The 23,390-nt window shown below is 30.3% G+C and overlaps 1 protein-coding gene across 2 annotated transcripts in view; it reads right to left on the bottom strand.

Annotated features, from left to right (window-relative positions):
- The window catches only part of LOC142322348 (uncharacterized), a 175,015-nt gene extending 156,560 nt beyond the window's left edge, over positions 1 to 18,455 (bottom strand). Inside the window, exon 1 of one of the 2 annotated variants that reach the window (XM_075361324.1) lies at positions 18,216 to 18,455. The gene's annotated coding sequence lies outside the window, so the exon portion shown is untranslated. The remainder of the gene's footprint in view (positions 1 to 18,215) is intronic. The other variant, XM_075361325.1, reaches the window with a different exon arrangement.
- Positions 18,456 to 23,390: the final 4,935 nt, after the last annotated feature.

Here is a 23,390-nt window from a genome sequence, read left to right as displayed (position 1 = left end):
TCTGATTCGAACCTATGTGCCTACTCCTTGTAAGATCCAAATATTCATTAATTAAAATTTTATTTGGCTATAACTCTGGAACCAATGAAAATAAGTACCACTTACAAATATCGTTGAAAAGCTTTCAATGATAGCTTATTACTGCAGTTAAGAAAAAGTTCAAAATGTAAATTCTTTTGGATTTTGGGCTCTTTTGGACACTTTTGGATCAGTCAATTGCAATCAAAAGGGGAGGTGCACAACTAGATATTACAACGGTCCTAAATCTAAAATTTCAATATCCTACGACTAATCGTTTTTGAGTTATGCGAGATACATGCGTACATACATTCATACGTACAGACGTCATGCCGAAAGTAGTAAAAATGGATATTTCCGTTGAAATCTGGAAACCGAAATTTTTCCTGATCACAATACTTCCTTTACTTCGTACAAGAAAGTAAAAAAAGGTACTAAATAAAAGAATTAAAACTAACTTTAAATTAAAGTTATTTCAAAATATAAAAAAGATATCACAAAATGTTACTGAACGTTTATGGTATTTGAAAAGAGATTGAAATTAAATCCTTGCACCTATGATAAGATAAAAAAATTATTACTTATTGTTTTAAATAAAGACAAATGATAAAAATTAACTTTTAACATGATTTTTTTATACTTTTAAAACGTTTATACATTTTTTTTCACTAGTACATTTACTCCTTAAGTGAAACCATAAATAAATCGTTTGATAATAAGCACATGATACGGAGTTCTTAAGGAACTCCCATAATAAGTCAATCCACAATAGTTATCAGTAAGCAGTAATCTTAAAGTTCATTAGTAAAAGAATATATCTGCCAACACTTCACACTCGATAAATACAAACAAATAAAAAGTCAATAAAAAAAAAAGAAAATAATCAAGCGATAGCTAGTCGAACAAAGAACAAAATAACTTGTAGCTATAAAAAACAAAAAATGGAGAAGTAAACAAAAATAACATCACTTAGATTTGGTGATAATAAATGCAAAATGTTACTTAGTACCCCCTAAGTCAAGGACATGGAGACATTTCAATCTTCGGACGTCCTCACTGTTATCAAGCAAATTGATCGCTAAGTAGTTGACATTTTCTAAACGATGTTGGTATTTAACACTGTACTGTCTTACAACCTCATGAACCGTCGGAAGCTTCAGATATTCGTGAATCTCATCGTTCCGTGTGAACCATGGCGTCTCTGCAATTGTTCTCTTTACATTGTTTTGAAAGCGTTGTATGATTTCTACGTTACTATTACTTGCTGTCCCCCACAACTGCATACCATAAGTTCAGATTGGCCGTAGGATAACTAGTAAATCAATACTTTATTGAACAACATGAGGTGTGACTTTCTGCGCAGCAATTGATGCAGTTCCCCATACTTTGCGTTCAGTTGTTTTCTTTTCATCCTCATGTGTCACTTCCAGGTCAAACGCCGATCTAGGTGAACTCCTAGGTACCGCACACTCTTTGTTCGTGAGATCAATCCTTCGCGAGCGTGAGAACAAAAACTCGCCAAAGTTTCATCGCAGTCAGATGAATGGTGTAGGAACGCATACGGGACAAACAAACATTTATTTTATATATAAAGATTAATATTTTTTTTAAATTCTTTTTTTTTAATTTTCAAAAACCGTTGAATAGAAATTCCATCATTTAAAAATGAATTAAATCTATTTTGTTTACAATCAGAATAATTTTTCAAATATTGAAGAAGATTCAATTATATGTAAATTTATATGTATATCTGAAAAAAATATAGATTGGCTGATTGTGACCGTTACTGTTTCCCCTTCATAGTTATGGAGCTAGATGAAAATCAGAGTGAAGCAGCAACATCGTATCTCACTCGTTCATTCAATGTTTTCAGTACAAAACCGGCACCACGAAAATTAAACTCTTCCAAAAGTATGGAGTTTAATTTTCGCTTGTCACCGACCGGTCAACTTCCTCCTGCAAAACGGTGTTATAGAAAAATGAACTTTTTTTCTTTCTCTATTTAAAGAAAAAAATCAGATTAGAGGATCAGATACTAGCGTATTTCCTGCATTTAATAGGATTAGACGGCATCTGCTCCCGGCGCGCGCGCGCGCACACACACACACATACATATATTCGAAAATAAAGATATCTTCAAACATTTAATAAAACTACATCAAACGAAAAGGAAATAACGCTTTTTTTAATATCAGATTTTCAATAATAATAAATCATATATTTAAAAAATATGATAATTAATTAAGGATATTTCTAATGAATAAAAACAATAACAGAAATTAAATAATTAATCTCAAAAAACTGAAAGGAATGAAATCAGTACAAGCTAAATGAAAAAGCCACTTTTTATAGGGAACACACATACGAACATTGTCTTTTATATATATAAAAGAAGAAAAATGTATGTTTGTATATTTATTTTTTTCGTAAATATCTCGACACCGACCACCTAGCGGATAGAGTTTTGGCAAAAGCTTATTTTTTCACTTGGCTAATAACGAGTATATTCTGAATATGAGCCGAATCGGTCCATAAACACAATTTTTCTAAATATCTGGACCCACCTAGCGGGTCCAAACTAATTCAAATTCCTTCACGGGTGTGCGCACAACTAGCAATGCTTCACTATTGCTAGATTTGAGTATATATATATATAAAATTAAAAGAATTGAAATTTTGGTAAAACTAATAAACTGAACATTACGGGACTTCACAAAATCTAACGTTACACTTTTACCAATTCCTTATTTCTCTGTTTCCTATTACCCAATTTCTTTCCAACGTTTTCCCCCTTTCCCTTTCAACGTTTCCCCTTTTCGAATTTTCTCCTCGTCGTTCCCCTTTCCATGTCCACTCTACCCTTTTCCCCTTCCCATTTTCTTTCCCCTTTTCCACCCTTTCCTTTTTCTCCTTTCCCTTTTTCCCAATTCCAGTGCGTAAAGCGGTCCAATAGTTTTTTAGCCTACAGCGGACATACATACGAACATTGTCTTTTAGATATATAGAAAAAAAGTCTCTATATATGTTTATTTATTTGTTTCGTAAATATCTCGACACCGGCGCCACCTAGCGGATATAGTTTTTGAAAATTTTTTTCTTTTCAGGTAACTAATATATATTCTGAATATGAGCCAAATCTGACCATAAATACAATTTTTCAAAGTATCTCGACCCCAGCGCCATCTAGCGGTTCTATTTTTATAGAGGTATTTTTTTCCATGTAACACATATTCTGAATACGAACCAAATCGGATTATAAATACAAGTTTTGGAAATATCTAGACCCAAGTACTACCTAGCGGGTCCATTACTTGCAAAAATACTTTTTTTTCACGAAACTAATATATATTCTGAGTGCGAGCCAAATCGGACCATAAATACAATTTTTCGAAATATCTCGACCACAGAGCCACCTAGCGGGTCCAAATTAATTCAAAAACCTTTGCGGGAATGCGCACAGTAATTCGCCAAAGTTTCATTTCAATCGGATGAATGGCACAGGAACGCATACGGGACAAACAAACATTCATTTTTATATAATATAGATTACTCTAAATATACTTTAATAAACATATTCATACGTAAATGTTTATACTTTATCGAAAAATAGAAAACCTTTTAATAAACATTTTACTAGCTTGCGTCGCTTATAAAGACAACAAATAATTTTTAAGTCGATAGGTTAAAAAATTAAATAGTTGCGAAACTTGATAAAAGTCCCAATTTACTTAAATATTTATAGAGATGATAATTTTTACTATACCCAACCGTTGCAATTTATTCTCTCCACTGTCACTTAAAAGAAAAAAAAAGAAAATGAAAATCAATTCAATAGAATTGGAACAGTAACAGAAAAAAAATTTTCAACAATGTATAGATTTCAAATTGTTCAGGTGAATTTTATGCATCTTTTTTCTAATTTTTCATTAGAACATTTCTAATGATGTTTACGATAACATAAACTTTTGTGAACTAAAAATCCGCAAGAGTAAAAATTTAAAAAGTTCATGGTTTCGTTTACTCTTTCCCTTCAGATTTTACAGATTCATTCCTATGATTTTTTTCTAAAATTTGATAAAATTGATCTGTCTAATTATTAAATATATATATTCATAAATTATAATTTGATAATTACTATCAATTATTATTGATAAATACTAATTAAATACTTAAGCTCTCTCACCAAATTTCTAATTGAGTATTAATTTCTGTTCATTAAATGTAAAACTGAATTGAGGCCGACACAAAGATGCACATACATACCTTTGTTAAAAAGACCTTAATATTCTTGGATTCCCAAGACCTCAAAACTTTGAGAAATACAACAATTTGGAGGGTGTCATCTTTTTTACTGATAACTAGTTTCCTGTTTTATATATAGAATGCTACAATAAATCGAGAGATTTTGCAACATCGTTTTATCAGAGATAGAGTTGAGTAGGGATTAAACGGCTACTAAAATTTTCTAGCTTATTAAAAACAGTAGGTGGAGAATAGTGTGTGTATCTTTGCTGTGAAAATATTTTTAAAAATCTGATGTGGACACCACATGACTTCTATGTACGCCTAATAAATTACATATACACATTTTTTTACAATGAAAAGTACATAAATTTTATTTCATTAGTAACTTCTGATATTTATTCTTTTTTTGTTTTTTTATTTTTTATTTTTGAATTATTATTTATTGTAAATTTTTTTTTACAATCAGAGGTTAATAACTGTTGATAAATCCGTAAATTTAAAAAAAAGTTAAAAAAGAGAAGATAAAGTCTGATTCGAACCGATGTACCTTCCCCTTGTAAGACCACATATTTCATTACTTAAAATTTCATCTGGCTATAACTCTAGAATCCATGAAAATAAATACCACTTATGATATTTTGTTGAAAAGCTCTCAATGAGGGCTTATTACTGCAATTAAGAAAAAGTCCAAAATCCTAATGGTTTTTTTTGGATTTTGGGCTTTTTTGACACTTTTGACCCAGTCGATTGCAATCAAAATGGAAGGTGCACAACTAGATATTACAACAGTTCTAAATTCAAAATTTCAATATCCTATGACTAATCGTTTTTGAGTTATGCGAGATACATACGTACGTATGTACAGACGCCACCCCGAAACTACTCAAAATGGATATTTCCATTGAAATTTGAAATCAAACTTCACTCGTATAAAATTCAAATAACTTCTGGAGTACATGAACGTGATTATGAAAACAAAAATAATCTTTCAGTCAAACTTTACTCCAGTTAATTAATTAAAGGCAAGACCTGCTTGTTAACAGTTTACTGATGAGCGATGACGCTCATTTTCATTCGTCAAAATTTGTTAATTATCAAAATTCCCGATAATGGGCTTCTAAAAGCCGTAGTATTTCCCGGAAATAAACAGAACGTAACAATTGCTGGAGAGTTTATCTCTCTACTAATCGCAGAACCTGGAAGAATGTCCTTTACTGATGTATCTTTCGTTATCGGGCTGGTCATTATTTATTTAGTAGCGGTTGTAATTATTTTGTTTTATTTTTGGATGGAATTGTTATTTGCGTTCTGATCCTTTAAACCGGTGAGAAATTGCTGACCGAGGCTGATCGTGGGAGACTAGGCGTACATGACCTTTGTTAGCCCAACGTAATTCCACTTCAGTCCGTCCCCTAAAGTCCTTTCGTTGCTAGCGCCTTTCGGGGGTCCTAGTATTTGGAGGAAGCAATGCGCTCCCCTTCCGGCGGGAGCCGCATGTACTGGCTGGGAATACGATTGTAAGTATTGGAAAAGGATGACGGGTGCTTGATGAGGTGAAGTTAATGGACTTTCTTCCCTTGGGCCGTCTTCGCAGCTACATTACGGCTGGGCTCGGTCGAGCCGGTTTCCCGTCCGTGTTGGCGGATCGATTTTCAATTTTCTTTCTTCGTTTTTTCTTTTGCCTGCCTTTCCGTGACCCGGAGCAAAGAGCAATGAGTGACTTTAGCAAGAGACTTCCTGAATGTGTACGGTGGATTCCCGGCCATCTGCAAGATATTATTTTTGGACAATAAATCTCTCTTTTCGGTGACTTAAAATCAAAAATATTCATGTCTATGCTGTGTTCATATTAGTTAAAATCAGGTAAAGCTAATAATTTATTCTTAATAACGCTCTTGAAATCACTCATTTCACTGCGGCTACTCTGTACATATATATATTGTTTAAACGGCGTACAATATATATATATATTGTAACATTACACATTATTATAACAATCGGAACAATAAAAATAGTTTTAAGAAAGTTTTAAATTTATAAAAAATTTGTTTATTTAACAATAAGTTTACTTTAACCTACCTAAATAAATAAATAATACACTCTTCTATAAAGTACAAAAATCATAAAAGTTCAAATAGAATTTATTAGAATATCATAAACTACATTATCCCATCGATTTTTTTTTTAGTAATGCAGTATGTATTTCCAGATCGCATAAAAGAGTTCTTAAAACCACTATTAGAAATGAATTTTTATAAACGTTGGTGACAAAAAGTTAACACTATACGGGACGAGTATAGACCAGAAAAACACAGTACGTGCTGTGTTCTATGTCACGGTATTAAACGCCAGACCGCATAGCCCGTCAGATCCGGTTTATTTTACATACAAAGAGAGTTTCGTTACGACCTTAAATTATAAATCTACATCCATTCTTCCAGTGATATGTTCATTACAATAACAACATATATTTATTTATATGTATATATACGTTTATACAAACATGTATATTATATTAATATACACTCACAAAAAAAGAATACTGTCGTAACAGAGAAACAATGAAAAAGAGTATTAAAAAATGGAATAAAATTAATTATAACGTGAAATAAAATATTATTATTGTCAGCGATACAGCAGATAAATGTTGAAAAGACCGGGTAGAGAAAGAGTAACAACAGGCGCTACTATAAGAAGTATTAGCGACGTTAGAAACGATGTTTATCAGTATCTATACTTAACATATATATAAATTACTTTTTATCGATATCAGGCTCACGATATTATCTAGTATCGATAGTTACTAGACGATATTATGTTAATGTAACACTTAAATTTTCACTTAACACTTAACACGAACGAATACAGAACGTCGGCTGATCATTTCACTTAACGCAATTAAGCAAATGTAATGAATGATCCATACTGTAGTTAGAAATAAAAATACGATATAATTAAATAATTTTATTGAAAATTTTATTATTAAAATGAAAGGTCATTTAAGAAATTTGATAATAATCCTACAAGATTTTCGTAAAATTCTGAGGCGATGCAAATAGATACCACATTTAAATAGAAACTATTTTAACCTTTTTCGCATTTCATCAAAGATTTTTATACAGATATTAGAAGATATACAAGTATTTCTAATGTCTGTCAGAATAAAACTACATTAAATTTACTGCAATTCTTACAAAAATGGACTTTATACATTTTACAGCTAAACTATTCTAAATGTATTAATTACATCATTATGTAATTTGTTGTAAAATTTCCGAAAAGTGTATTAATCACTGAATAATAATAATAATAATTATTGTTATTATTATGGGTTTTTTTCTTTCCGTAGGGGGAGGAAAAAGCTCTGCCAGCCGCCATCAGGCCCGCGCTGACGGCAATGCGGGGCTCTCACCCTCTAAAAAATCTCCCCCTCTATCATGCAGGGGCCGGATCTAAGCCATATGGTATTTCTGCTTAGGAATTTATTGAAACAAATTCTTCTATTGCAATTTCTACACAATAATATATATACATTACAATTTTATTATATTATATATATCCTAGTAATGTTCAACGGAAATTACCATTTTACCATCCCTGAATCCATTTTTACTATTTTCGGCGTGACGTCTGTACGTAGGTATGTGCGTATTTATCTTTCTTTTCAGAATCTTTCTTTCGGATGTTATTTTATAACTTATAATCTTTTTGAAGTTTTCAATAAATTTTAATGTAATAATAACTTGACTAATATTTGTATATACTTTCAAAAAATAAAAAATAAAATAAAATTATATATATAAATGTGTAGTTAAACAATTTTTACTTCCTTGTACGAAGTAAAAAAGTATTGTGATCACCAAAAATTTCGGTTTTCAGATTTCAACGGAATATCCATTTTGACCATCCCTGAATCCATTTTGACTAGTTTCGACGTGATTTCTGTACGTACGTATATGTTTTTCTCGCATTAACTAAAAAACGAGCCTTAAGATTTTGAAATTTTGGATTTAGGACTATTGTAACATCTAGTTGTGCACCTCACAGTTCAGTCGATTGCAATCGACTGAACTAAAAGTGTCAAAAAAAGCCCAAAATCCCCCAAAAATTGGATTTTGAACTTTTTCTTAACTGCAGTAATACGTCCTCATTGAAAGATTTTCAACGATATATCATAAATGGTACTTATTTTCATTGGTTCCAGAGTTATAGCCAAATTAAATTTTAAGTAATTAAATATTTGGATCTTACAAGGGGAAGGCACATCGGTTCGAATCAGACTTCATCTCCTTTTTTTTAATTTAAATATATTGATTTATTAATAATTACTAACCTCTGATTGTAAAAAAAGTTTTACAATATATAATAATTCAATAATAAAAAAAAATATGAAAAAATATCAGAAGTTATTAATGAAATAAAATTTTATGTACTTTTCATTTTAAAAAAAAATGTGTGCATGTAATTGAATAGGCGTACAAGGAAGTCATGTGGTGCCCACATCAGATTTTTTGGAGTTATCTACACTAACATTCACGTATAAATTTAAATAAAGGTGAAGAAGCTAAAAGTTATTGAAGTAGATTGGAAACTAAGATTATGCTCTAAAACTGTTTACAAATATTTTACTTAAAAATCTAAACCAAGATGTTCATTTGGGTTATTAAATAATCACCATCAGTAGACACTGCGGAACAGGTATATACGTATAAAAAAATTAAATAAATAAATGAGAAAAAGGAAATAATAATAAAAATATTAACTGACATATAAACAGTATTAACGAAGCGTTATAAAACGAATATTTATAATAGGATTTTGGGAGTAAGGGCAATGAAGTAAAAAGTTGTAACTGCGGTCAATTTAGGCAATCCTAATATAAGCGTAAATTTATTTTAAAAACATTTAAACCTCCATTCTGATTTCTTTTTACTCATATAGTTTTACCCAATGCAAACTGATTGTTTTAATGTTTAATGATGAAATACGTAAGTAAACTTATGTTTATTTTCCTGTAACAAAATGGAATAATAACGAGTATATTGTATCGAGAAAAAATCTAATAATTGTGTTTTATTTTATAAAAAAAAATGAAATATAAATAAAAGACAAATATATTAGGAAAAAATATATATATTTACTTCAACAGATAAAATTCTCAGTGGTTTCTTTTGAGCATTGCCGCAAACTCTCCCTTAATAAAGACGATATAACATAAACAATTCTATACCTAGAAAAAAACAAGAAAAGTACCGAATACCAAGATAATGAAATTAAAATGATAAAAAATTAATTGAAAAATTATCCGGTTGTTATTTCCGGTAACTATTAGTATTCATAGAATATTACTTTAAAACTCCGACATCTCTCGAATAGTTTACTCGATGTTTTTAAAAACCGAATATCAACATAAAATTGAATCATTTTATTCTAAATTTCAGTTTCGGGGGACCATAGACCTTCTTTCTTTTTCCTGTTTAGCCTCCGGTACCGTTCTGGTATTATTTCAAAGGATGAATGAGGATGATATGTATGAGTGTAAATGAAGTGTAATCTTGAACAGTCTCAGGTCGACCATTCCTGAGATGTGTGGTTAATTGAAACTCAACCACCAAGGAACACCGGTAATCACGATCCAGTATTCAAATCCGTATAAAAGTAACTTTCCTTTACTAGGATTTAAACGCTGGAATTCTCGGCTTCCAAATCAGATGATTTGGGAAGACGCGTTCACCACTAGACCCCGATGGGTTGGGACCATAGTCCTGCATGTTAATAGTTCACGGTTTATTCAGCGAATCAAAACAGTATTGCAAAAAAAAGGAGCTGTAAAATAAGGTACGCTGTCCTGTATAATGTAGTTACCTGAATAAATTTACGTCCGAAAAATCCATGTTCAGTAAAAAGAATAGTAAAAAAAGGCCTGAGAGTGCTTTTTGGGCTTGGTCTGTTACTCTCTTTTAGTCCTTATGCGATGTGATTAGTGCTATGTGTGTGTGTGTTGGCATGGTTTGTTCTTGAGTGTGTAAGTGCGTGTGATAGGCGTGTACGAGATATTTTTGTGCCTGTCCGGTATTTTTGTGCTTGGAATGGTATCGTGTTAACATTTTGATGCGTTTTGCTGTGTTTTGTATGATGCCCGCGTGACGGTTGGATTTTGATGTTTGCTTGTGGTGACCGATTGTGTGCGTGGGGTTTACCCCCCTCCAGAAGAAACGCTCTATTAGCGTTTTCCAGGAGGGGTCGGTTGCCAGAGATGGAGGTTTAATCGGTAGTGCATAGGAATACATACGCAATTAATAACATCTTGCGGAACCTGTTGACGAGTCCGACACTGCTTCAGCGCCGGTAAATGGAATTCCTCTACCTCTTCAAAAAAAAAAAAATAACCTAAAATTCCTAAAATTTACGGTAACATCAATTTAAAGAAGCAAACAGACTGAAATTCTGATTTTTATATCCATACATAATGAGAAAGTTATTATTCCACAGATTTATTAATGTTATTATATAATGAAATTCGTTATTTAAGTTACAGATTTTTTTTTGTGCATTTTATAAGCATGATTTGTTTATTGGAACTTCACGGAACTAACAATAAAATAATATACAACGAAGAAAGGAACCAAACGATTTGATGTGGAGTTAGTTACATCGTGAGCGTAAGTGATCCAGTGGATTGGCACACAGTCACGTCTGAATACATCTGAATATGTATTATAAAAAAAATATGTATATATATATATATATATATATATATATATATAAATATACATATTAACACTATATATATATATATATATATATATATATATTTAGCAAATGCTCTTACCTCGAAATGATCTATTTTTCGGTATGCGACTACCCCAACCTCAAGTTCCCAATTTGAGAGGGTAACTTAAAAATTTTTAATTGACAAGGTAGGGTTACAACATATCATTTTAAAGGAAATTGAAATTGAAAAATGATGACATAAATAAAACCTGAAAGTTTATTTCAATAGAAACATACAAAAAAAGTTTTTAATTTGTTCAAATCCAGTGCAATTTACTTCAGCCGAGTAAAACTTTCGGATATTTTAAGGTAACCTAATCCTAAAGCGTTTATTTAAAAGTCATGACAAAGAACTCTGTAAATGTCCTTACTTCAGCTGTTTTAACTGTTTGTATTTACACCTGGACACTGAACGATTTTGACTAAGTTGTTAACAACCTAAGATCTAATGAAAAGAAATAAGTCAGTTATTTTACCTTATAAAGTAGCGAGTAATTTAAATACTTTTCGAAGGTAAGATTTTAACAAATATTAACTTCTTTCGAGATCTTTTAAAAGAAATTTCATGAAAAATATATTTTATTTAATAAACTTTATTAAAACAAAGGAGAGATTTTTATACAATCAATTAAAATAACGATGTTATTTATAACGACATTTAGTTATGACACCAATTAACGATGTGCAGTTTACTAAAAAAATATGCACGTAACAGATCAATGCAATATTAATAAAATTACTCACATGCAATACTTATTTATGTAACAGAATTAAGGAGAAATTCGTTTTAATGACGTTTTTTAAGTTTAGTTGAAAGCTGACTATTAGCACCAATTTAATTAAATATTTATTAACGTTAATTTTTTTTATTTATGTTTTTTTTCCATAGGGGAGGAAAAAGATCTGCCAGCCGCCGTCAGGCTCGCACTGACAACAGTTCGGGGCTTCCACCCGCTAAAAACCTCTCCCTCTTATCATGCAGAGGCCGGATCTAAACCGTGCATGTACACATCCCCTTCTTTCCTGTTTAGCCTCCGGTAATTATCATTCAGATAATACTTCAGAGGAGGAGTGAGGATGATATGTATATGAGTATAAATAAAGTGTAGTCTTGTACAGTCTCGGTTCGATCGTTCCTGAGATGTGTGGTTAATTGAAACCCAACCACCAAAGAACACCGGTATCCACGATCTAATATTCAAATCCGTGTAAATGTACACAGCCCCAGCATGATCACCCAGACACTCTACTCTAGATGATCAGAAGGCGTCCTCAGGGGGCTATCGACGAGTGACGACTCCGAGGAGCCCCCGCCCTTGATCACCTGTCATCTAATTCCATGTCTTTATCGATCCGCTTCTCCTCACAGCCTGTCGTCGCCTCTCCTCACTGACCTTCTCTCCTATCACTGTTGTGATCGTAGTCGAGACACGATCCCATTTGTCGCTATTGCTGAGCATTATCTCGATTATATTGTTGGCCCCCTCTACACCATCATCTTCCAGCACTACTCTTAAGTCGCGCCATCTGGGGCAAAAGAACACCACATGCTCTGCTGTGTCCAGCCCGCCGCAATATTAACATTAATTAAAGTATATTTTGTACAAAAATGTAAATTAATACATAATTGTATTTTTTTTTTTTATGTATATTGTTAATGTCTGTCAACATATAGTTAAAAGAACAAGGCTATCGTCAAAAATTCTAATTTTTTCGAATAAATTTGGCCTTCTGATTGGTTTTACAAGTTATAAATTAGAGATTATGTTTTATTTGTAGGTTGTGAGTTGTGAAATTTATAAAAAGTAATTTTATTACCTTAAGATGATTATAAACCTATATTGGCATTAAGATATATACATGGAATATAATATAAGAATATCAGAAAATTGCTTTTGCTTACTTATAGTAAATAAAAACTTTATTTTTTTAAATATAATTTATAGATATTTATATTTAATATCCATAATGCCAATGCGTACATACATGAATTTTTGTTAAGATATTCTGTTACCGCAAAAAAATTCCTGAGCTGATATTAATGATACTTATATCAATGTTTTTATTGAACTTTGAAAATCGTTTTAAGTAAAACGTTTATCCAGTTAACTTAATCATAAGCTGAATGAGTAGTAAAGAGTAAACTATGTACGTCTTGTTTTTATGTAGCAGTATTTTTCGTTAGTCGCACGCTAAATCTCTTCTATAACAGATATCTGCAAAATCCTCGTAAATCCAAGTTAGAAACAATACAAGAATTAATTTCGATATTTGGTACTTACGTATTAGCCCGTCGACCGTAACCATAATGATCCCGTATCATTAACAAATTTTACATATTAAAAATATAAGCATTATTGCTTATATAGATATAAATTAACCAAATTCAAATAACCTACGCTCGCTTACCTCGACTAATTAACAGTAATGTTTTAATAATTTAAATAAATAATTGCACCCACCGGGTTGGTCTAGTGGTTAACGCGTCTTCCCAAATCAGCTGATTTGGAAGTCGAGAGTTACAGCGTTCAAGTCGTAAAGCCAGATATTTTTACACGGATTTGAATACTAGATCGTGGATACCGGTGTTCTTTGGTGGTTGGGTTTCAATTAACCACACATCTCAGGAATGGTCGAACTGAGAATGTACAAGACTAACACTTCATTTACACTCATACATATCATCCTCATTCATCCTCTGAAGAATTATCTAAACGGTGGTTACCGGAGGCTAAACAGGAAAAAGAAATAAATAAATAATTGCAATAATTACTGAATTTGTTATTTAAATACTCAAAACATTACCATGTTAATTAGTCAATATTAGCGAACGAAGGTTAAGTTTCGTTAAATTATATTTATAAAATAAATTTAAATGTTTATAAAAATGGTAATACGAGTATAATGGTTATATCGGGTGATATTAACAGTAACCCAAAAGTTTGCAATTTATTCGACGACGGGTTAATACGTAAGTACCCGATATTTTATTCATTTAAACTAAGCAAACTGTTTTCGAAGTTTTAAATGCACCAAGTAGTCAGGGTACATAATTTTTCGTAGCAAGCAAAATACGTACTGTATATATGAGTATAATTAACGTTACGGTTATGAATAATCGCTGGGATGTTTTTTTTCTGTTATCTTTGCGTTACATTAAAATTAAAGCTGTAGAGTTTTTACTACATTGCGTTTGTTTATTACAATTTGAGCCCATTACTTACGAATTATGTATATTTTGCTCTTTGTACAGAATTATTCAATAAATGATATGTCATTAATTTTAACGAAACTTGACAAATCAATTTATTTAACTAAAACTGCAAATTTATCCGATTGAAATCTTAAAATGTCTAAAATTTAATTTGACATTTTAAATGGAGCACCTCCCCTTTTAACAAAAAAAAAAGTCTTTTTACATTTATTTTCATTTTTTCGGTTGGTGAAACTTCGTTTTTAATTTACACCCTCAGCATTCATTTCAGAAAAATATTTTGAAAGCAACGAAAAGTAAAGCAAATAGTACAAAAACTGTACATAACTTTTCCAGAAAGTTCTTTAAATTTCAAATGAAAGTTCAATAGAATAGGTTTAGGATTTACATGCTGCAGATAATTTTCGGCATTCTTTAAGAGGGAGAAACAAGAATATAAAACTTTCATACGATAATTTTGAATCAAATTTTTTTTAAATTTTGGCTGAGAGATCCGTTTAGGGTAGTAATAGATAATATCTCGTACGGAAGAGGAACTCCCTCTATAGAGTTCAACTAATACATATGAAATCTTGCATTAATTTAAAAATATTTTATTTAAACTCACAATTCTCATGTCAGTCAAATAACGTTAAATAAAACTTAAAAATATGAAATTTCCAAATAAAAGTATTTAACCATTAAGAATTAATTTGAATATATATAGGTTTTTAAATTTATTACTAATCAGTATTGTTTTAAAAGAGAAGATGTACTTCATATTTTATTAAGTTTAACCAAATATGAAACAAAGTAAATAATAATAATAATTTATTTGAATAACATAAATCAAATATAATTCAAAATGCATTAAATAAACAATGAATTTACAAAACGATTGATAAAATAACGCCATTTTCATACTGATTAAAAGCCATTAGCGTGATTTTAAAACCGTGTAAAGATATGAAGTCTCAGATATGGTTGACCTGCCGGCCTCCGTGGCGCGAGTAGTAGCGTCTCGGCCTTTCATCCGGAGATCCCGGGTTTAAATCCCGATCAGATATGGTACTTTCACACGCTACAAATCTCATCCTCTGAAGCAATACGTAACGGTGGTCCCGGAGGTTAATAAAAAAAAAAAAATATAGGTATGGTCGACCTGAAACTGTACAAGACCATACTTCATTTACATTCATACATATCATCTTCTGAGGTAATACCTTACGGTGGTTCCGGAGGCTAAACAGAAAAAGAGAGAGGAAAGGATATAAAAATTAAATTACTGTTTTTTTGTTGTTTTTTTTTAAAGAAAACTAGCTTCAACAAATGTGATAACAGTTGTGAAATTAAAAAAAAAATTGTTAACAGATGATAACATTTTTTTTTCTGCAAACTGCAGATGGATATGTAATTACTATAATAAATAAAGCTTAACTGAGGAAAGAAAAACGGTGAAAATGAGGAAAAAGTTACGACAAACAAACTGTATTTGATATCAAAAATATTGTAAAAAGGAAGATTCTTGCAACCATAAATTCTACTCTCAAAATAATATTGTCGGAAAAGATACTTTCGACTTCTTTAGAGATGACTGTTCAGAATATAATATGCAGAGAATTTGGCATCATCAAAAGTAAACAAAAATAGCATCGTCCACTGAAGATGCATACGGTTCATTACTCATTAAAAGTGAGTAATATACGTTTTTATAAAACTCTGTATTTAACTTAACTTAATTTTAGAAAATAAGTTTTGCTATTTATAAATTACAATATTATAATGAATGTTAAAAAAAGGTATCTATTAATAGATACCTTTAGTCTTTACAGAAATACATGCAGATTTATTTTATGTTTAAATGTAAAATAATACAATCCTGAAATATAAGATTTAATTAACTTGACTTCTTTTACGTGAGTTAGGAATTAACGAAGTTTTTTTTTTATTTTGAATTGTGATACCGATAAACCCGTAATAACAAATTGAAACTTCTACCGAGTTTTAATACACTTAACGTAAGATAAAAAGTACGTGATAACGTAACAGATGCAGTAATTTTACTCGTATTTATCAAATACAATACATTTAATATTAATATCATATATAAATAAATGCATTAACCTGAGAATGATTATTGTTTTCAAACATTGTCTTCTGAATAAATAATAATACATCTTAAAATCTAAATAATATTATTAAAAAAAAATCTTGTTGGTTATTTTCCCGACCAAAGATAAACAAACTTTTGAAATTTATTGTAATCTTTTTTTAATGTTTCTTTTGCTTTTTAATTTATAAAAATCCCTTTCGGCACGCCGGAAGGCGGTTGTAGATTCCACCAGTGCTAAGTAGAAAATTTTCACCTTAAAGTTAAGAAAAACTTCAAATTTACTCAAAACGACAGTGGTTGCATGTGAAAAATTTTCACATGTTTAGCATACGACAAGCCTCATCTTCTTACAATTCCAGCAATGCTTTGGTCATCCCTTGCCGTAAGGGTTGGTCATATCAAAAATTGTTTCAAACAAAAGTTTTACATAATGTTTAGAGGACTAATGACCGCTTTAAACCGATTCGATGCTGTGCCTATTAAGGGAGGTATGATTTTTTTGTCTTCAAAATCCCAATTTCTACCGCCTGGGCCAACGGTTGGTGATATAAAAAAACTTTACTTATATAAGTTTTAGACTCTTATGCAAACAACATTAGGAACTTTAAACTAATTCGATATTTTACTTAATAAGAAAGTTATAGCAATATTTTGTTTTTTTCGAAAAAGTCCCCCTTCCATTTCCACACCCATGGTCCGATTTTGCATATTAATGAACTCGGCCGAGATTTTGAGACGATTTTGAAATTGTTCCTTTATTTTTAAGGAACAATTTCAAAGTAACTGGCGCAAAATTACGTCAGTTATCGTGTTCACAAGAAAGTGAAATATATATATATATATATATATATATATATATATATATATATATAGATGCATATATAACATTTTGAGCTGACGGTGTTTTTGGGGTCTGGAAGATATGAAACGCGAAGATATGTCGAAATTTTTCGGAAATTAAATCATGGTACCCATTAAAATTAGTAGATTTTTTAATGAAATCTACCTAAAATGGGTATTAACTTTGTCACTTTAGTTTACCTCATTCTATCATTCTATTACGCGCATTGCATGAATAAACTAACGATTTAATATTTATGATGAATAAATTATTGTTTAACGATGTCCAATGATCTATATTTTATGATTTAATGATTATATACCGCAAGTAATTCGTAACACGCGCATGCGCACACACTGATTTCCGAATATGTATTTTACGGGGGTAAGGGAGAATAAAATACAACCCAAAATAAGGCAAAATGTGCGATGTTTTTAAACCGTAACGATCAGCGGTGAATAGTCTTAAGAAGAAAGTATTCAACAAAACAAACCTGTCATTATTCAATGTTTTTGTTTTGTTTTTTTTTAAGAAAAGACGTAAATATTATATTATAAAGAATAATTATTAGATTGTTAAACTGAAATTATTCTACAACAAAATCTAATGAAATAAAGTTTTTATCTTCGATAAAACATTAATGATTCGAAGTACTCAATAAGATTAACTAAGAATTATGACAGAGATCAAGTTGTTAACGTAAAACCAATCTGAGGTGAGTAATAACGTAAAATATACAAGAAGTAATAAAGTACAACTATTAAGTAGATGCAATATTATAATAAGAATATAAAAAGAAATAACGACTTAAAAATTAAAGTTGCCTCTTATGTACGAGTACATACTGTTATGTTTAATTGGCGAGTTAACGAAAATAGTAACGAACTGTTGTGGGTTATAAAAATGGTAATGAGGAAGATTATTACTGCAACAGTTGGCCGAGGATCAACTAAACCTAGATAGGACCAAACATAATATAAGATACAGCTAACACAGATAAAAACAAAATACGCGTGGGTTGTTTACTATACCTGTTCGTTATGTTGTACGCGATTTCTAAAAATGACAATCAAATGTTTTATAACCGATATCAAATTATCTACATTACAGAAGGCATTGCATGTATAATAATTTATTCACCTGCAACAATGATAGGCACACTTTTACGTCCTTTTTTTATATTAGCGACGTATCTTCCACCGATGAGGTACGCACATGTTCGTATTTGACACAAGAAAATAAAATAACCCACCTTCACCGGCAACCGAAGCTGAGCTACTAATCTGGTAACACTTACTCGAGTAATAAAATTCCCTCTATAAGCGTTAAATTTCTCTTTTTTACTTAAAAATTCCCCATCGTCTAAAACAAACCCTTTTTTATCAGATAATATATCGTGACATAATGATTTAATAAAAATTTATCGATTCAATATTAATTAGTTTGGGTGACATTAGAAACATTTCAACTTAATCTTGAATGACAGTTAAATACGTATTTATTGTTTGCATAATCCTTATATAAATTACTTCATCTTTTATATTAAATAACTTACAATTTTCGTTACCAATAAGCATTACCATCTTTAGAATAATTATAAAATAAAACAGGCAAAGGTTTTTGTTTTTCGTTAAAAATTAATGAAGTAAAAATTTGAAAGAAATGAAAGAATAATTATTCTATAAGAGTAAAATAAGAACAATAGTTCAAAAACAGAAAAAGATGAAGTCTTACGAGATTCAGCAATACATTAAGATGATAAAATAATAACAATGATAAAAAAAAACAAATAAAAAAGAAGAACAAAAAAGCTGAAGAAACTGTATATTCAAAAAAGGATTCTTTAAAATTTAACTTTCTTTTAAAATTTTCTTAGGTAAATTTCATAAGAAAGCTACCCATTGTAATGGGTACAATGATTCGACTTACGGAAAATTTCGACATACCTTCGAGTTTCACATCCCTCAGCCTCCAAAACCACCGTCAGTTCAAAAGTTTATATATACATTTATATATAATCTCGATCGTATGCTAAACATGTAAAACTTTTTTCATATGCAACCTTGTCGTATGAAGTAAATTTGAAGTTTTTCTTAACTTTAAAGTGGAAATTTTTTATCCCCTACTTAGCACCGGTGAAATCTACCTCTGCCTTCCGTCGTGCCGAAAGGGATTTTTTTAGACTATTTTTGATAACTTTTTGAAATCAATTCGATGTAAATCTGATGTTTTGGTTTTCATATAAAGATGAAGCAAAAATTTAAAATCATAATAAATAAATAAATTAAACAAAAAAACTGTCTGCATCCTAAGGAATGTTGTTGCATGTTAAGTGCCAGTTTAAGCGATTATGTGTGAGCTAAAATATGACTAGTGTTCATCCTTAGAAGTGGTAGAACCGTTGTAAGCAAGAAAAAATAGTGAGGAAAGAAGTGGTTTCTCATTGGCTTCTTCACTGAACCGAATATAATATTGCATGGCAGCAAAGCGTTTTGAAACGGTAATAATCAGTCCTGCAAAATAGAATTTTCACTCAATTCACCAAAGGTACTGATTGTAATTTGTATACCATCGTTCTAAAAGAATGAAAATTTGATTACTGCCGTTTATACCAAAGTTGTTATGTGTTCATTAAATTATATAAAAGAATGGGACGTGCAGTGTAATGTAACAAATTAACGTTCGTTTTTTACATGGGAAACAATGAATTTACACTGTTTCATTTCGCAGCAGAAATTTTTGATAAAACGTATAACTATTTATTACACACAAAAATATACTTTTTTTTTACTCTATAAGTTCACCGGTTTTAATTTTATATTTCTTATTAGGTACGGTAATTTGATTGTAACAGTCAAAAAATATAGACAAGAAGAATTTCAATTTTTAAGAACATAATATAAGCTTGATTTTATATAATTTATTCTACAAGTATTTCCATTTTTGATCCCCTCATTGAAAATTCTCAAGATTATTTTTGTTTTTATATTAATTTAGTTCAAGAAGGATTTTTAATTTCTACGACATTGGGAAGTATTTTAAACTCAAATCGAGAAGGAAGGAAACGAATCGTATAAGATTATAAAATAAATATTGAAATAAAAAAGTTAAACTTTAATTTATCATTCAGTCAGAGTGTTCCATCCATTACAGACATGAAAACATGAGATAGCTACACGTCTTTTTATTGTGTTTTTACGTAAGTTAGACGAGGGGGACTCCATTAGTTAAGAATGATATATTAATAAAACTTTTCTTGCGAAAATCCTTGCATTTGTTTCCTTAAATATTGTTGTACTTATGTACTCGTACAGTTGTATAGATTAAACTTAAATCAAATGAAGGCTACCTTCTGAAATTCACGTATGAGCGCGATCGATTTTCAAGTGTGTGTGTATGTGTGTGTGTGTGTGTGTGTGTGTGTGTGTGTGTGTGTGTGTGTGTGTGTGTGTGTGTGTGTGTGTGTGTGTGTGTGTGTGTGTGTGTGTGTGTGTGTGTGTATTTTGTATTTGTATTTTTTTTACTCTCAATTTTTCAGTAGCAAAGTATAAGCAGTGAAATTAGCTTTCCTATCAGATCTTATAATGAAATATTGCGGTACAGGAATGTGTAAGTAAGTGTATATAGTATATATATATATATATATATATATTAACCTAGTATTGTATACCATTTCTGTCACAGATTATTTAAATAAAAAACAATAAATCACATTATGTGAACAGTAAATTGGAAATTAATGATTATTAAAAATTATAATAAGAAAATGAGGTACGGTATTTAACGTTGATACAAACGGAAAGGGAAATTTTGTTTACAAAATTCATCGGCATCATTGTTACGCGGTCCTAGCTTGAGTGTAGGCGCGAGAGCCTACACATATTGAGACGCCCACGCTTTGAAAAAAGAGAGCTCAACTCGATTATACATTATTCAACAAATCTGTGGGCATATTACGAACTCTCTGAAATTAGCGACCGGGTTCATTATTTATGTTGGAGCCTTGGCTGACCCGCTTTGTCACACGCGGCTGTCAACTAGGTAAAGAAAAGAAAAACTAAATTTAACATATTTAAAAGTTTATTATGTTTATTTACTAAGGTTATAGAAATGTTTGGTTAAATTATTCGATATGCTAAATAGTGAATATCACTTTTAAACTTATGGTTACGAATAGAAAATTTTCAGAACAATTTTTTCTTTAGTTTTCGATTAGCCTACGCGTTATTATGTTTTATATAATATTTTCATTACATCCTTCTGACGATATCAGTACGAAACATCCCTAAAGTTTTACGAAAATTAGATAAAATACTAGGAAATAAACTGACAGTTTTTTTTTTACTTCCTTGTACGAAGCAAAGGAAGTATTGTGATCGCGAAACATTTCGGTTTCTAGATTTCAACGGAAGTATCCAGTTTGATCACCCCTGAATCCATTTTGACTAGTTTCGGCGTGACGTCTGTACGTATCTCGCAAAACTCAAAATCGATTAGCCGTAGGATGTTGAAATTTTGGATTTAGGACTTTTGTAACATCTAGTTGTGCACCTCCCCTTTTGATTGCAATCGACTTTACCAAAAGTGTCCAAAATAGTTCAAAATCGAAAATAATTTAGATTTTGGACATTTTCTTAACTGTAGTAATAAGCCCTCATCGAGAGCTTTTCAACGATATATCATAATAAGTCGTACTTATTTTCATTGGATCAAGAGACATAGCCAAATAAAATTTTAATTAATGAGATATTTGGATCTTACAAGAAAGCACATCGGTTCGAATCAGACTCCATCTCCTTTTTTTTTCTTTTTTTTTTTAAATTTAAATATACTGATTTATTAATAATTATTAACTTCTGATTGTAAAAAAAGTTTTACAATAATTAATAATTCAATAACAATAAAAAAAGATATGAAAAAATATTAGAAGTTATTAATGAAATAAAATTTTACGTGCTTTTCATTTAAAAAAAATGTGTATGCGTAATTTAATAGACGAACAAAGAAGTCATGTTGTGTCCACATCAGGTTTTTTAATCTTACAGTATAGTTCCCGAGTTTTCAAACCAATAAGACACGAAACTCTCTGTTTAGAGCCCATGCTCTAAATACGAGCCGTCACTGAGACTGATATATATAAATAAAACAAATAACTGATGATGTAAGATGTAGATGAAAATAGTAAAATGATATAGAAATAAAGGAATGTAGAATAGTAACTAACCAGTCAAATAACTGATTACTTTAAATAAAATAAAAATAATAAAATAAATAAATATTATAAATCGTACTTTTAACTGGTTTTTTACATAGCTAATAATTTTTTATGAGATTGACAAAACCATATTATCTGATATAATTTTGTTCAAGATATCTTATTTGACTAAACTAAAATTTGTAACTTGTAAAATCAAATCAAATTTGAACATATTTAGTGCTTTATGAGGTATATAAATTTCTTTGTAGAATTCAGAACAAGGGGAAAAGTACATCATGAAGAAATATTACATCTTTTTCTAACCCATCACTCATTCGCTCCTTGTCTCATGTTTCCAAGAACCGATTCAGTACATGTAAAAATAAAAGAGTGGCAAATAAGATTTTTGTAATTCCAAGGCCTTCATGATTTGATTTATATCAAATTAAATTGAAACTGAAAAAATTACAATACAAAGTAAGTATTTGTAATTTTTTTGCTTTCAAACTTACGTGTTTATCATCGTAATTGCTTTTTACATTTATTTAGTTTTTCAATTCGACTACAATTTACGTCATTCAAATCAGTGGAATTTCAAATATTTGTCTTCATTGTTTTATAGCATTTTTTCTAAGCTTTTCTTCAAGAAAACGGTATTTAAAAATTATTTGTATTTTAAACAGTATATTTTAAAATGATTTTAATGTTAATGGAAGTATATAAATCTATAATACTTGAGTAGTAAAGAACAAATAATAAAATTTTTTCCCTAATAAAATGTATTTTCGTAGCAAAATGATATTAGTTTTCTTGAAAAAAAATTAATAGTTCTTGTAATATATTAAATTAATGATGGGAGAATAAATACTCATTTAAATTTATTTTCCTCTAAATCAGAATTGGACAGGTTCACCGAAGGGGAAAATTCAGTTTTGCGACTAGACTAACGTGTCGTTTTTTTCCTGGGCGCACAACGAAGTCTCGTCATCAGTGCCTGGACACGATATTT

The sequence above is a fragment of the Lycorma delicatula genome, chromosome 3, assembly GCF_047948215.1.
Source record: "Lycorma delicatula isolate Av1 chromosome 3, ASM4794821v1, whole genome shotgun sequence".
NCBI classification, from domain to species: domain Eukaryota; kingdom Metazoa; phylum Arthropoda; class Insecta; order Hemiptera; family Fulgoridae; genus Lycorma; species Lycorma delicatula.
Note: the sequence above shows the minus strand (reverse complement) of the source record. Positions and strands in the feature narration are given on the sequence as shown.